Source organism: Octodon degus, unplaced genomic scaffold, assembly GCF_000260255.1.
Source record: "Octodon degus isolate 3935 unplaced genomic scaffold, OctDeg1.0 scaffold00158, whole genome shotgun sequence".
In the NCBI taxonomy this organism is placed as follows: domain Eukaryota; kingdom Metazoa; phylum Chordata; class Mammalia; order Rodentia; family Octodontidae; genus Octodon; species Octodon degus.
The window spans coordinates 469,707-479,049 of NW_004524734.1; positions in this window are offsets into that span (position 1 = coordinate 469,707).

The window sequence follows — 9,343 nt, forward strand, 5'->3', positions numbered from 1 at the left end:
ACAGTGTGAAGCTGATTCAAGAATGTTTCCTTCCAAAACAAAAAAGAAAATTCAATTTTAAAGTTTAATAAATACTGGAAAAAGTATGATCTTAAAAAAAAAGAATTCAATATTGTATAGAAGCATTAAAATGATACAAAATTTCACTAAATAAAGTAATAGGAATTCAACAATGGTTACTGCATTACATGATGTTATCTTAAAATTAGTTGTTTAGGTTACCAGATATAAACATTCAAAGCTGGTTAAAAATTTAAAAACAGCAAAAATATTATAAGACATTAAAAAGAGGGGGCCAGGGAGATGGCTCAGTGGAATAAGCGCTTCCCTGGCAAGCACAAAGGCCTGAGTTCAATCCCCGGTTCCACAAAAAAAAAAGACATTAAAAAGAGCTTTTTTTGGGTGGCAGCAATAGAGAAGGGAGTGCCATGAAGGCCTCAGGCACGCTCCGGGAATACAAGGTGGTGGGGCACTGCCTTCCCAACGCACAGTGCAGCAAGCCGCCTCTCTACTGCATGCAGATTTTTGTACCCAATCATTTCATCGCCAAGTTCCATCTCTGATACTTCGTATTCCAGCTGAAGAAGACGAAGAAATCTTCAGAGGAGATAGTTTACTGTGGGCAGGGGTTTGAGAGGTCTCCACTGTGGGTGAAGAACTTTAGCATCTGGCTGCACTATGAATCCCACAGTGGCACCCACAACATGTACCAGGAGTACTGGGACCTGACCACAGCAAGCACCGTCACCCAGTGCTACAGAGATATCATGCCCGCATCTTGTACTATGAACAACCACTACAAAGACAACAATATGCAATGTATTAATTATTGAAACTGTCCTACTAATTGGTTTCAAAACTGTCTTATTGCTATTTGTTTCTCAATAAAATGAATTTTAAAAAGAAAAAGAAAAAAATCTAAACATTGTTGCCTTTCAAAAGAACAGCAAAAATCCACTGTACAATTATCCAAACTATGCTGCATAGATACATAAATATATCTTTTTCCCTTCTTTCCTGCACTCATAATTTTAAAGCATTGCAGAAGAAGGTATTAAACTTGCGATAGGGCTAAAGATGCTACATTCAGTGTTACAAGATGTACAGGTAGTAAGAGGTAGAAGAGTGACATACATTCTGTAAGTAAACTAGATAGCTTTTTTTTTCCAGATGGTCAAAAGCTATGCTCTTTACACTGCCTAATGCTGGTTGAGGAACCTTAAATACATAGATTACAATTAATTAATTTTGTTCTATGGTAGCATATTGCTGGCCATCAACAAGACAATTGATAAGGTAAGTCACAATTCTCTTCAACAAGGTAATTCTTTGTCATATTGAAAACTTTTGTCCTATTTCATCTAAAACTATATGGGTTTTATGAGACAAAGAAATACTCATGGTGGGATACACTGCTTCATTCCACACAGAAAACTTTGTAACCCAAAAAGTTGTTGCAGATAAAAGCAGAAGATGGAGATATGAATTCCACTTGAAATCTATTGTCTATGAGGCCTGAGTCGAGCTTTTTCTAAGTGTGATTTAATGTCTAAAGAGTTCAGGGCTGGGAAGATAACTCAATGGCTTAAGCACCTGCCTGGAAAGCGCAAGCTCCTGAGTTTGATCCTCAGTACAAAAAAAACTCAAAATTTCTAGAGTTCAAAAAGGGGGTGACTGATATCACTTACTTATATAGCTGCAACAAAGATTGGCCATTTCTTTTTGTGCAAAAAACACTGTGCTGGGCCAGCCAGACAGCTCAGTGGATAAAAGAATCTACTTAGGCAGATGCAGGGACTGAGGTTCGGTCCCCAGCATGCAGTGCCAGCCCCATCCCCGGGGCACACTGAGACTGCGATTGAGACTGGGTGTGGTGGTGTGCACTTGTAATCCCAGCTCTTGAGAGGCTGAAAACAAGAGAATCACTACAGAGTCCTATCTGTGTAGTGAGACCCTGTGGACCCTATACTAAATACATAAAATACAAATAAATAAAAAATTTAAAAACATGGTGTTCCCATTAACCACCAGCAGTGTTTTGTTTTTCATTCTACATGAGCAGCAGTCATACTTTCTGATTTGTCCTAGGAAACTCTGAGAATGGAATCCTGCTACTGGCCTGTTGCTGCCATATCCAGCCTGAAATTCTGACGTGCAATCTACCAAAGAAAAAGAAATGGTAGACTTAATTTGTACCCCAAGGCAACCATTTTTAGCACAGTGAAAATTTAAGTCAGCCTTATTCCTTCAAAACACTAACCTTAATCATAAATGAAATACATGATGTAAACTTTACATCCTTACCAGCATGATTCAGTGAAATTAAAGCAATCAGTTACAGAAAACTCAGTCAAGCAATTCTGCTTTCCTTAAACAAAATGCAAATATATAATAGCCAATCGTAAAAAATTTCAAAATACTCTATTTTTTCATGCTTTATAAACTGTGTCGCATTTGCTGCCCAAGTGAGCTTTATTTATGCTTTATTTATGCCTTTATTCATTTGATGACTTGTGGTTCAAAAAGTTATATTTTTTTCAAAAAGTTATATTTTATACAGACAAAAACAATTTCAATGTCTGTATTTTCTAGTTAATCTAGCTTTATTTTATTTATTTATTTATTTATTTATTTATGGAACCGGGGATTGAACTCAAGCTCTTGCTCTTGCCAGGGAAGCGCTTACTCCACTGAGCCATTTCCCCGGCCCCAATCTAGCTTTATTTTTGGCAGATCTTTCAATCTCAATTGTTGGTATGGATCCAAACAAAAAACAGTGGCCACCAGAGACTACAGGAATCGCTGTTGTGCAGGAATGATCCACCATCTCATCTTCCCTGTTATGGTTTGTGTCTAGGTGGTGCCCCAAATCCTCATGCAATCATAAATCAGCTTTTACATTTAGTGACTGATTCATGGTCCAAAGCTGGGATTGTAGGTGTGAGTGCTACACCCGGCCTGGGGCAGGTAGCCTACATGTAGTATAAGCAACAGAAAGAGGCTTCTCTCTCTCTCTCTCTCTCTCCTCCCACTTTTGGCTTTTGTTGCTTTTTCTGTCTTCCACCTCCATGAACTGTCACCCTTCTGCCATGCCACCCTGCCTTAGAGCCAGCTGATTATGGACTAAACAACCACAAAGTAAGAATGGAATAAACCTTTCCTTCCTCAATTCTGGGCATCAGACATTTTGTATCAGAGATGAGACGAAAGTAAGACATTTCCTAAATAGATTTCCTTGGATACAGAAAATTCAGCTTACGTTGTATCTCCATGGACACCGTTGCTTGGACTACATACTTCATTCTTGGGAAGGTTACTTCTAGCTCCAAAATGGTTCTTTATGAAGCCCAGAAGATGTTCGAAATGAAATCCACATAAACCAATACACCAGCCAATAGGTCTGTAATCGTAACCAGCCTGATCACAACGAAATTGTCATCTTCGCTATCATCTTTCTTCCTTTTGCTTTTTGGGAACATTGACAATAAAGTGTTCTTGTCTGTGAAACACTTCACTGTGTGGAAGACCATCAAGAAACTGATTAAAGCAGTCCCATGAGAAAGACAATTTAGAGATGGCCCATGTACCAAAATACTGAAAAGTTCTTGCATTTTATGGTTAGGCCTGACTTTTTTGAAGCAGAACCACGATATATTTCATAATTATCCTTGTTCATTGTACGTCAGTGAAAAAGTACTCATAAATGAAAATTTTAAATTTACACTTTCTTTTGGATCCTAAAATTATCTATCAGACTATATCAAAGATTTGGTTTTATTGTGTAGTAATCCTGACTTTTATTATCATTTAGCTGTTTGCATAAAATAGACATAGCTGTGGTTTGTGTCTAGTTGTCCCCCGAAAGTCTCATGCAGTCATGGGGTGGCTTCTAGAATTTGTGATTAATTCATTTATCCAGTGCTGGGATCATGGGTGTGACTGGTACACCCACCCTGAGGCAGATGCTCTGCGTACAAATGTGAGGAAGGGAGAGAGGCTTGCTAGCAGCTGCAGCTGCAGCTCCTCTCTTTGCTCTTTGCTGTTCTATACCTCCATGAACGACTGCCTTCTGCCATGGGCCACTCTGCTTTGGAGCCAGCTGAGTATGGACTGAAACCTCCACTGACTGTGAGCTAAATAAACCTTTCCTTCCTTAATTTTGGCTCTTCAGTATTTTGTCCCAGCAATGAGAGAAGAGTAACTGAGACAGACATGAAATTTTTGATAACATTCAAAGAATTTGCAACTGAACTATTGAGTTATGCTACAAAAGTCACACTTTATTGGGGTTCCTAGAAGCCAGTTAAATTTATAATTTCAACATTTCCTAGCACTTAGTTCCAAACAGATGAACATTATAACTTCAAAAAGTTTGAGTATCTTTTTTTACAAATACTAGCAGAATTAGAAGAATAAGGTAAATGAAAAGTCTTGGCTATTTAATATGAGATGCATATATTTGTAATTGATTTTAGGACCTTTATAAAAGAGCTACAGTTACTAATAGGGAGAACTTAGACAATTCACCTTTCTGCAATCTAGTTACTTCTATTAAAAAATGGAGAAGAGTACAGGGGACCACAGTACATGCTGAGCTGAGAGTAGGAAGAAAGCTTTACAGTCCCTGGATGCATAACATAGACCAAGGCACTTAGGAGATTCTTGATCTTCAAAATTAGGATACTGTTATATTCTGAATGCTTGAGTCCTCCTCAAACCCACATGCTGATATCTGCTCTCAGGGGTGGCTGAGCCATCAGAAAGAGCCTGCATGGCTGAGACTACAACCTAGGGTATTCGTTCACCTCTTCCAGCACACATGAGCATGGCAAAAATGAGCACTTTCAGGAAAAGGGGCCCTGAGTAGGATCCTGCTGGATCCTTGACCATTGACTTCACAGCCTTCAGGATGCTGAGGAATAAATGTCTGTGGCTTAGAAACTACTCGATTTACAATATTTTGCATTAGCAGCCCAAATGGACAAAGAAAAATATTACCAGAGTAATAATTTTGGAGAAAGTGCTTGTTTTCATCCATTTGCTGAATGTCATTTCAGAGGAGAAAGTTTGGAAAAACAGATCAAAAATAAATTTTCACACATGTCTGTTACAGTTCAAATAGTTTGAAGGATGCCTTCCAGATAGCTCTCTTCCTGCCAAAATAAGAACACTAATACCAATGTCATGGCCCAGGGTTGAAATGAGAATGAACTTTGATATCTAAAAAGCACATTTAACAATTCTAAGCACACAGTAAGTGCTCAATATTTGGAAGCAGTTCTTGGACCTTCCACATCCCTCCCCGTTATCTCTCATGAACCATGACACTCAATATGCTGAGTGAGAAATATTGAAAGGTCTCCCAAAACTGAGATACATCTAAAATTTTAACCACAAAATCATTTGATGCCACATATCAAATCAGAAATAGTCAAAACCAGCCTAAGCAAAAAAAAAAAAAAAATCCTCATGGCAGAATAAATCTTAACTTTTGGTGTTAAATTTGTAAAATTATAAGGGCTCAGGAGATAGCTCAGTAGAATAAGTGCTTGCCTGGCAAGTGCAAGGGCTTGAGTTCAGTCCCTGGTTCTGCAAATAAATAAATAAATAAATAAATAAAAATAAATTTGTAAAATTACAAATATATAAAAATCCATGGGAAGCTGGTGGCTTCATTATAATTCTTTGTATGTAATTTACAAGAGCTTAACTCAAATAATAATGTGAGCAGCACATTGTCTCGCTGCTATGTGTGACTCCGTTGTTGGATAGGGTCCGATGTTGTCAATGTATTAGCAGTAAAAGACGGGGCATTAAGAAGTGATTAGGCCATGGCATAGCCTTCCTCGCTGATGGTGTTAATCTCATGGGAGAGGCCTTACACACCACTGGACTAGCCTGCCCTTCTGCTTTTATTCATGTAAAGATACTTCACGACGGTATTACCAGACATCTCCACCTTGAACTTTTCACCTCCAGTACTATGAACAATAAATTTCTGTGCTTCACAAGTTGCCTAATCTACAGAATTCTATTATAAAACACAAAACAGTCTGAGACACACACTGATTGGAACTTTCTGGAAAATCCTACTCCAGGGACTAAAGAACCAAATGCTTAAATAATGTGGTAAGAAATGGTTTAGCCCTCAGGTCCATACTTTGCTATTAATTTCATTCTTAGACAAATTTTCAGTTCAGGTGGCTGATGATCACTGTCAATTTGAATGGTTTTGCTAACATTATTATCCATGTGTTTGCCCAATCAGTGTTGAATCCTACACACTATTTTTTTTAACCAAGAGACGTAATTTTCAGCACAGCAGGCAATGCTCTGGATGCATAATAATGAAAGGCACTGACCCCAGCACATAACATGCCAACCAACAGGATTTGGCTTTATAAGCAGCAGTATATTTATATGAAGGTACCTGCAAAGTACTACGTTGGTGGGAAGCCACCCTCTAGGTCACTTCATGTGTACTGTACTGATGATGGTTATATAGATGCTATAGCCCCTGCAGTAGGATACATGGATCTGGAAACCAATAAAAATAAATGGTCTCACTCACCTTTGTTCCCAAGGACTCATTTAGGAAATGGAAGCTTCCTGTTCTACAACATCAGCACTTGTGTGTCTAAAGGATTTGGTACCCAGAAAGTATTTGTGTCTCCAATCTCCATTAATTTTGAGCTCTGTAGGTCTAAAAGTCCAGGGTTCAGAGGTGTAGTAAAAACTGAAACTGTTAGTTCTGATATTGGGATCAGCTACAGTGTTAAGGGAAAGAGGTTATGCCATGTTTTTCTTGTATGTTTTTCAAGGAAAAGAAATTTGTAGAATTCTGAAGCGCTGGTCCCAGAAGAGAAAAGTATTCTCTGAGAGGAATCATAAGTTAGCACAGGAAAGATGGACTGTGACGAGTGCCTTAGTGCGCCACCCACATGCTCTCTCCAGGACTGAAACGTGTCCCTCCTCACAGCTGCTCAGAGAGCTACTGATTGATTTCAACTGAACATTCTTTGTGGACATTCCTGAACAAAGTGAAACCTTATCTCAAAGTACACATCACATGGGCAGAATGTATTACCTCTATCGAGGACAATAGGAATGTTTGTCTTACTACTGGAGATTCCCCCTGAACCTCTGTTACAGTCTCACATTTTACTCCCTCACCTGCCCCACTGTGACTCCTCATTTGCTTACAGGTGACATTCCCAAGATCACTTCCCAAAATATTCCATGAGTGCAAATGTTTATCTCAGAACCTGGTGTCCTAAGTTACTGATCCAAGACATAGCTGAGAAGTATAGGATGCTTATTATGTGCGATATAGTTTACACATATTAACTCATCAAATTCTCATAAGAAAATATTATCCCCGTAGGATAGATAAGAATCTTTAGGTTTAGAGATTTAAATGTTTACATGAAGTTTACTAAACTATATGGGAACTTGAAATCACACAGAGCTTTTTATTATCTGAAAGTGTAAATGTTGATCCATGCTAGGTACTGAAATGTCAATATTGTGCTTCCATTCATAGCACAGGTCTCCTGAGATGAACAAGACAATGCCTGGGAGACTGTGCAGTGGCCACAAGTCCAGTGACTCCATAAGCCTCTACTCTTTACATAAGCTGCAGTGGTACAAGGGAACCTCAGCACATAAATGACTCAGCACTTAATGACTCAAATAAAACCATGTTATTTCAGCCAAATAAGAGAAAATGGAATAATGTTGGAGTCAGGGAGATAGCTTAGTAGGATAAATGCTTGCCTGGTAAGCACAGGGTCCTAAGTTCAATCCCCAGTAATACAAAAAAAAAAAAAAAAGAAAGAAAATAGGATAATGTTAATATAAAAGGACAAAGCCACAAAACAAGCACCCCCTTTGATGCCCTGAGTGAATGTTTAATGGGAAGTGTAAGTCCACTTAGGTCACTTGATACAAGTTAGCACGTCAGAAGGTAAGTAAAATATTTTAAGAAAATGTATAAGGTATAGAAAGAAGCCTCCATGTAACACAGTATGGATATATTTCATAAAAATTTAAGTTGTTCCTTCCTAAACTCCAGTAATTATATGTGCTTGTTATAATCAAATTCTAGCATTGGGGTGAGAAGTAAAATTAAAAAGAAAAAAAAATGTTCATGTTTATTGATGTCTGTGCCCCATCTAGTTTTTCAAATTTCTTTTACCTCCACCTACAAAAGACCTATTTTTCGTAGTTATATGGTGTGTGTGTGTGTGTGTCTTTGTGCTGTGCATATGTAAAAGAAAGCTAGATACAGTTACACATACCTGTAATCTCAGCACTCTGGGACACTGAAGCAAGCAGATCCCTAGTTGCATTCCAACCCAGCTAATTTAGCAACTTAGTGAGAACCAGTCTCAATATAAAATGTAAAACAGGCTTGGGATATAACTTAGTGTAAAGGCATGGTCTTCAATCTCAAGTAATATACACATGCGCACACATGCGCATGCACACACACACACACACACACACACAAATTGAAGCAAAAAATTGACCACACAACTCAGAGCCTCATGACACATGATACATACCAATATTTTCAATTCTACTTGCATGTCTTTTGTTACATACAATAAAGATTTAATAAGAAATAGTCATGAAGAAAAGCTTGAGGGCAAGTCAGCCAGCTCAGCAGATTAAAGTGCCTGCTGAGGCAGGTGCGAGGACCGGGATTCAATCCTGGGCTTGCTGTGCCAACCCCGCCCCCAGGGCACGCTGAGACAGGACTGGGCATGGTGGAGCACCCCTGTTATTCCAGCGCTTGGGAGGATGAAAACAGAAGGATCACCACAAGTCTGATCTGTGTAGTGAGACTCTGTAGACCCTGTACTAAATATATATATGAAAAGCTTGAAAAATCACCACAATACCGAGTCTCCACATTTATTTATTCATTTATAGCTCACTGTACTTACTTTCTAAAATGCTTACCATCACATTTTTCTAATGAGATACATGCTTTAACAAGTATCAATTATCCTAAAGAGATTTAACAATGATCCTTAGATCCCACACTACATAAATGGCAGTGCTGAAATTTAAACAGATTAAAATGCTAAATTATATTTCTATTTCACAGTCAGGGTGTAAATTGCTCAAAGAGATGAGAAATGGGTTAAAAAAAATGAAGAAGTGTAGACATTTTACTCCATTCATTTTCTTCTGCCTCATACACCAGCTTCATTATCAACCTTAGAAAATGAGTTAGAGCTAAAAACTGTGAAATTCAGTGCAGATGCTGATAACTGAAGCCGAATCGTGACCATGCTGCATCTTACAATAATTTGTGGAATTCGGCATAACAGCT